Consider the following 8,089-nt stretch of genomic DNA (forward strand, 5'->3'; position numbering starts at 1 on the left):
TCCTCAAAGATAGATGCCATACAGGATTGGAAACAACCCAAGAATGTTTTTGAAATCCGCAGTTTCTTGGGATTAGCGGGGTATTATCGACGTTTTGTAAGGGACTTCTCTAGACAAGCTGCACCTTTGACTAGGTTGACTAGATAGGGTATCAAATTTGTGTGGAATGGGGCTTGTGAAAAGTCATTCCAAGAGCTTAAGACTAGATTGACTACCACACCGATTTTAATAATTCCGAAAAGGGGTTTGAATTACACTGTTTATTGTGATGCATCCGGGGATGAACTTGGTTGTGTCTTGATGTAAGAAGGAAAAGTTGTGGTCTACGGTTCACGACAATTGAAAACTCATGAGAAAAATTACCCCACCCATGATCTAGAACTAGCAGCGGTGATTTTTGCGTTGAAAATTTGGAGGCATTACTTGTACGATGAGAAGTTTGAAGTCTTCTCCGATCATAAGAGTCTAAAGTATTTGTTTTCGCAAAAAGACTTGAATTTACGAAAACAAAAGTGGATGAAATTTATGGAGGATTATGACTTTGAGTTACACTATCATCCAGGGAAGGCCAATGTGGTGGTCGATGCTTTGACTCGAAAATCTGTGAGTAGTTTGGCAAGTGTGGCCATTCGGGAATGGGATATGCTAGATGTTATTGGCAAGTTTGATTTGCACTTGGGTGAGTCCGGAGAGAGTGCTACCTTGTTTACTTTGAATGCTCAACCTACCTTGGTTAGTAAGGTCATAGAGGCACAACGAGAAGACCGTGATGTGGAATCAATACGTGTTAAGATTTCCAATGGGAAGGAAGAGAAAGGTTTGAACGTTCACTTGGATCTGAGTGTACTTTACCAACACCGTTTGTTTGTACCAGAATCTTGTAGAGAGGAAGTACTTTGGGAGTTCCATCACTCACGCCTTGCGGTACAACCGGGAGGTACAAAAATGTATCATGATCTTAGTCATCAGTTTTGGTGGAGGGGTATGAAACGGGATATTGCTTTATTTGTATCGAAGTGCCTTACTTGTCAACAAGTGAAGGCCGAACACCAAAGACCAGCGGCTTTGTTACAACCCTTATCGATAGCCGAGTGGAAATGAGAACGTGTTACCATGGATTTTGTAATTGGGCTTCCTAGAACACAACGAGGCAATGACGCCGTTTGGATGATTGTTGATAGGTTGACTAAGTCTACCCATTTCATTCCAATGTGCACCAATGACTCAGTTGAACACTTGGCAGAGTTGTACATTAGAGAGATAGTTTGACTTCATGGAGTCCTTGTGACTTTTGTGTCGGATAGGGATCCTCGTTTTACTGCCCGGTTATGGCAAAGCCTTCAAGAGGTGTTGTGAACTAAGTTGACTCTTAGCACTGCACATCATTCTGAAACCGATGGACAGTCAGAATGTACCATTCAGATTTTGGCGGACATGCTTAGAGCTTGTGTTCTTGATTTTAAGGGTTCTTGGGAAAGACACTTACCATTGATTGAGTTTGCTTACAACAATAGTTACAAAGCTAGTATTGGGATGGCACCATTTGAGGCCTTGTATGGCCGACCTTGTGGATCACCAGTTTGTTGGGCCGAAGTGGGTGATGCACCGTTACTGGGTCCATAAATTGTTAGAGAGACAACTGAGAAAGTTGTTCTCATTCGGAAGAGGTTAGCTACGACCCAAAGCTGACAAAAAAGTTATGCCAATAAGAGGAGATGACCTTTATCTTTTGAAGTTGGTGACCATGTGTTTCTAAAAATCTCACCAAGGCGGGGTTTGATGAGATTTGGTAAGAGTGGCAAATTATCTCCAAGGTTCATTGGGCCTTTTGAGATCTTAGAGCAAATTAGGGAAGTGGCATACCGGTTAGCTTTACCGCCACAACTTTTGGGAGTTCACAACGTGTTTCATGTAGCTATGCTTAGGAAGTATGAACCTGACCCTTCTCATGTGTTTGATTGGATTGACTTGGAGGTAGATAAGGATGCCTCTTACGAAGAACAACCGGTTCAAATATTAGATACCCGGGAGCAAGTGCTACGAGGCAAAACTATAACGTTTGTAAAGGTGTTATGGAGACACCATGGGGTTGAAGAAGCGACGTGGGAACGGGAGGTGGAAGTTCGCTCCAAATATCTGGATTTGTTTGAAAATACTTAAGTTGCTTTTCTTTGTAATATTCCCTAGTGTTGAGAGAAACGTATTTAACGTTGTTAACCACATGTTGATATGTGCATTGTTGTTTTAAGCATAAGGTTGTTGAGAGTTGACATTACTTTTTAGGAAATTTCATGTTTATGCATATTTGGGAGGTTGTTGTTAATGAGATAACCATGGTGAAAATAGTGAAATTTGGTTGAGAGTTAGTATTGCGACTTGAAAATGAAATAGCGTTGCTTTGATTGCTATAAACCCCTTTGTTTAGGTAGTTTGATTTGAAATTTTGGAGACGAAATTCTTTAAGGGGGGAAGGTTGTAGCGATCCCATTTTCGATCATTCTTTCATGTTTTGCCACTTTGATTGGGCCGGTCGGGGATCGAGCTGCCCGGCCAACTCGTGGGGGTCAAAGGGGTAGCGCCCTTTGGCGAGTCCGAGGGCAACGCCCTTACGGGGTCGAGGGGCAGTGCCTTAGAGGCAAAAATGCAAAATGCATTCAAAGTTTCTTGTTCGCTTGAGTGGCCGTTTATGCGCTTGTAGACACCCCATTTTTGACCGACCTTAAGACTCAGATGTCATCGATTGAGCGCTCGGTGATTGCACATGTTGTGCTCGTTCTGAGGTTTCGGTGTTTCGGCTGAGGTCCTTACCCCCAGACCTCGGGACCCTTTTATGCTTTGCCTCAGTTTGCGGACCAGGTCTTGCTTTCTCTTCCCGGAGGGAGGGAGAGGTCTTGTAGACCATCTCTCAGTGGCCATAGGCTACTTCTCATGGTCGCAGGCCACTGTTCCCGTTGGAGACCAGTTTCCGATTTTCAGAGCCGTCGGCCATGTACCTCGGTTTGGGACCACTGAACTTTCTCCGTTTGGCATGGTTTTTGGCACACACCTTGCTTCCTCTCTCTAGAGGGACACTGTGGCCTGGGAGACCACCTTTGTGGTGGCACGCCACTTTCGATGCTTAACAGCCTATTTTCGGGGCACCCGGTTGCGCGTTTTGACCCCCGAACCCTCGTTTTGCATCCGTCTTGGTTCATTTTTGGCATGGACCTTGTTTTCATTGTTTGGGAGGTGGTACAAGGGTGAGAGAGTACCTTTTGTCCTTGGAGACCACTTTTCCCCGCCAGCCGATATTCTTGTCAGGAAGCTGGTCTCCTTGGTTTTTGAGCCACATTTGCTAGTCTCCCACTATACCACTAGCTTGCATTCAATGTGGAGACCATCAAATGGGGCTACCGACCACATTTCATTGAGATGAACCTTTTGAACTGGTTGGCCAACTAGGGGAAGTGATCGGCCGACGACCTGAACTGGTCGACCTGCCTTCCCCAGCTTTGTCTCTGTGAGTTGTTGCCAGTTGTGCCAGCTGGAAGGCACAGACTGCATCCTCCATTGAGCCTTGGTTTTTAGCTTCTTGAAGAAGATTTAGCCTTGTATCTCTATAAGAGAGGCCCTCCTCTTCCTTGGCACAGGTTCAGAACTTCTTGGAAGGCAAAATATATATCTCCCTCTATATCTCTCTATTTTGGCTCCAAGTGTGCATGGTTCATGGCCTATTGCACCACAACCTAATATCCTAACACCCTCACCTTGTTATCAAGTTGTTGGAGGGTCTTGAGAGAGCTCAAGGGTTGGGTTTTTGGTCCAGAAAGTTGCTGTCTTGCTGAGCTTCAAGGGTAACATCACTTTTTTTTCTCTTTTTAGCACTATTTTGATCCATCTCTTAGCCTTATTTGCATGCATATTTGAGCTTTGTTGTCAACTGAAAAAGTATTTTTTTGAGGTCCTTTTGATGTTTGTTTAAGGTCATTTTGTTGTTGGGGGTCATCTACCCCCTTGCATGCTTCATTTTGCCTTGTTTTGAGCCATGCCCTAAGGCCTTTGTGTTGACCTTTGCTTGGCCTTTTAACCACTAAAATCCAGTGGGTTTTTAGTGGTTAACATGTGTTTTTGAGAGCCAAAATCAGAGAGGGGTGACCCTCTCCCTCCTTGTCTTATTCACTAACATTTTTAGCCTTACAAAGGAGCCTTCATTTGCACACCTCCAAGCCTTGTTTGAGGCCCTTTTCACTGACTTTTAGGGCCCTCCTAGGCTCTTTCCGGAGTTGGTTTTGTCACCTTGGGTGTGTCTCTTGCATGTGTAGAATAACCCCTCTTATAGCCTATCAAAGGAGCATGTCATTCTTGCATGCATTGATCATGTTTCAGTGGGTTTTTGGGCTTTATTTGGCATGTCATGTCTCTGACTTTATTTGGTTTAGTGGCCTCTTGAATGCTTCATATGCTTGTAGTGTAAACCGTGCTCACTAGTTTCCATTGCATGTTGTTTTGGCCATTGATTCTAGCATATTTTGGCCATGTTCTAAACTGATTTTATTCATGATTTGGGCTGCCTTAGCTCTGTTTTGCGGTCCCATAGTGGAATGATGCTTACCATGCACGCTTATAGTGTAATACCCTTGCCTAGCTTCGAGTTTTGAAGCCTCTTGCATGCTTAACTTGAGTTGTTTTCATGTTTTGGCATCATTGAACATGTTATTTTAGAGCTTATACTTGTGCCATATTCCCATGTTTTCCAATCTTTAAATGCGTTTGAGAGTTGTGCTTGTATGCCTCATTTTTGGGCTATTGCATGAGCTTCATTTTTGCGCATTGCAAGCCATCATTTTAGTCCATTTTGCCACTGTTTTGGGTCTACATAGGGACTTTTTGGGGTTGGTTTGGTCATTTGAACATCACTTTGCATACCTCTAGTGTAATGTGCTTCACTAGTTTCGGTATTTGAGCCTCCCAACATGCATTGGGTGAGTTGTTTGCATGATTCAGGACCATCTTGTATGTCATTTCAGAGCTGGAACATGTGTCATTGTATGCCATATTTCATCCTTGTCATGCTTTGGTAGAGTTGCACTTTGTTCCTTGGGTTTGGTCCTTGGCATTTGTGCATGTTTGCATGCACCTTGTTACCTCATTTTCATCATATTGGCCACTGATTTGGGTGTGGCCGTGGCCCATCCATCTTGGTTTAATTCCATCTTGCATTGTGTATGCCTTATAGTCCATGTTATCGCATGTTTGATCATTGCATTGCGTATGCCTCGTTCATAACATCGTGTATGTTAGTGTATTGTGTATGCATGCCATATAATCCATGTGCATTGAGTATGCCATTGATTAGTTCATAGCATTGTGTATGCCATTTGCATGCTTGCATGTCATTCCGTGCATCTTCGTGTCACTTAGTTGCATTGCATTTAGATCGCACGCTAGAGTTGCATTTGTCCATACATTGTTGCATTGTGTTTGGAGTAGGGTTTAGTCCAAACACGAGAAACGAGGGACGTTTCGTACTCCAAGTGATGAAACATGCCTCGATTCCCGGTCGCCGATACTCTTGACCATCCATGATGGAGTTGTTGGTTTTAGTTGCTTATATGTGCATTCATGTCCCATTGAGTCGTGCAATTCGACCCCTCAGCCATCATGCATCGAGATGCATGATTGGTGGCCCGAGGATCGAGGACTACACTCCCTAGAGCTTATGCAATGATGGGGGGAGTGGTCATGCACACATATGTTGAAAATACCTTGCCTTCTCTTTCTCTTGCCTTTGTTGCAGAATACCAGAAACCAGGGGGCAGAAACTGGTCGGCCGACCAGCTTTTATGGCAGGCCGACCACCCTTTTGGGTTTCTCCCATAAAAGGTGGTTGGTAGGTGGTCTCCAAGGCCATGAGTTGGTCGGCAGCCTTCCCATGGATTCCCAGGATGTAGTTTCAGCCTTCTGGAGCTTTGTGCAAGTTTCTGAGATCAATTGCAAACAAAGGCAAGTCGAGGCATCGCGATGGATTTCTCAACAAGGCGACTCAAGCATGCATTCATCCTTGTCATTCGGAACAGAGCTGAGGCAGTCCATTTCATGTAGCTTGCATGCTAATTCATTTGCTTCCTTAGTTCAATTTGTTAATTAATTAATGTTGTGTAATATTTAGCGGTAATTCGTTATTCATTTCGGTTGTGTAATAACTAGTTTAATTAGCTTGGATTAGCTAGTTGGTTCTATTTTATTTATTCGGACCCTCCGAGAGAGGGCAATGTTGTAATAAGTGTGCGTGTGTGTGATGTATGTCTCCCAACCCCACGTCTTTCTCTCTTTTATTTACCAGCTTATGATGGTTAGCTTTAGGGCACGTTTCAATTAGCATCCTTATGCTCGTATGTTTGCATCCATTCATCTATTTTGCATGCACCGGGCTCGGCACATCATACTAACTGCATCGTATTTCAATTCCAAGTTGAATACATGTTACCTGTAACATCTCATATGCCATCTTAGAATAGCCAAGCCTATCTTAGTTGCATTCTTGCATGTGTTGCATTAGGCATCTCAGCATAGTTAGAATTCATGCATGTTTTCTAATTAGCTTCTTTCTTTGGCTAGGAGTACTCGGTAATTGTTTATGCCTTAGCATCCTTGCATGCGTGTGAGTGACTGCCATGATAGCATGCTTACCATGAGGCTATGTGCTTACGTGATATAACTGCCTGAATGCCTGTGGGTGAAGGTTGGGTTGTTTGAATTGGAATAATTTGTCGAAACCCGTGTTTTAGCCTACTTGCGAGTAGCAAACTTCAATTCATTTTCAAAATAAACGGATATGCGATGCTTTGTTCCAACTTAGGCAATCTAGTCTATACTTGTATGTTCTGTGCATCACGCAGCAATTCTAGGCTAATAAATCGGAATAAGAGCATATATGTTTTCAAAAACAAGATATCATGCTTAGTAGTGGCCGATCTTTGATCGGGCGAGCGGGGGTGCTTATGAAATGACCTTCCCCAATCGTACCCAAGTTCCCGAGCCGAGGCAACTTTGGTGATGACGGACACGTGGCCTTAGGCACGAGTCAGGGTTTCCTAAATTTCCCAAAAATAAAATATTTAGGTGGCGACTTTGTATCTGGCAAAGCAATCCATGTTTGACACTTTTTTCTAAAATCAGTTTTTCAAAACGATTTGTCGGATTTGGACTCTTTCGTGATTTATCGATCTTGCATTGCACTTTGCGAGATTAGATTCAAAACCATGACATTTGAGTCTGAAATATAGTGAGCCCAATGAACAAATCAGGATTTTCTCGGGACGTTCGGGGACGTCTACAGCGCTCGAGCGGAGAATGTTTGATTTCAGAAGTTTGACCTGTCTGTAAAAGTACTGCGTTAGTGTATTTGATGCTCGAGCGGGGCTTTCCATGCTCGAGCGGGCCATGTTAATCAGTTCATGAATATAATATTTTAGATCACTTTTTCAGTCCTCTCTCTCTCTCTCAAACTCTACAAAATTCCAAATCGGGAGCTTTTCTCTTTAGATGTCATCTTCTCTCTTTGATTTCTCCAAATCCATTGGGATTTAGACCTAAGTTCTTCACCAAAGTTGGTTATCATCTCGAGGGCTTCGTTGTATGTGGTGAAGATCGAGTTTCGACACCGTTGATTTTGGGAGTTTTATCGCATTTTATCTTCAAAACTTGAGGTAGGGATTTTCTTAGAGTTATATATATATATATATTTGCAAGATCTATATGATTTCTGAAATCATCTTTCGATAGCTTTAAAAATTGATTATTGATTCAAGAAGTTGATCGATTTTGAAAGTGGGTTTGTCTCTTGTTCTTTTAAAATAATCTTATGGGTTTTGATCTTCGTTGATTGAAGAAAAGATGATTTTGGAAAGTTTTCTTTCAAAAGATTTGAGTTGCATAGTTTTGGTGAGAAAATCTAGAATTTGGGGATTTTTTTAAAAAGGGACTGAAAATCCATGAATAATATTGTTATATTTATTTTGTGTGTCAAAATAAATGGATGTTTGGAAAATTTCTTATTTATATTTATATAAATGATGAATTTAGGGAATATGAGAATTATTGTTCATTT

This window comes from Camellia sinensis, chromosome 5 (genome assembly GCF_055761805.1).
Source record: "Camellia sinensis isolate YWXY chromosome 5, ASM5576180v1, whole genome shotgun sequence".
In the NCBI taxonomy this organism is placed as follows: domain Eukaryota; kingdom Viridiplantae; phylum Streptophyta; class Magnoliopsida; order Ericales; family Theaceae; genus Camellia; species Camellia sinensis.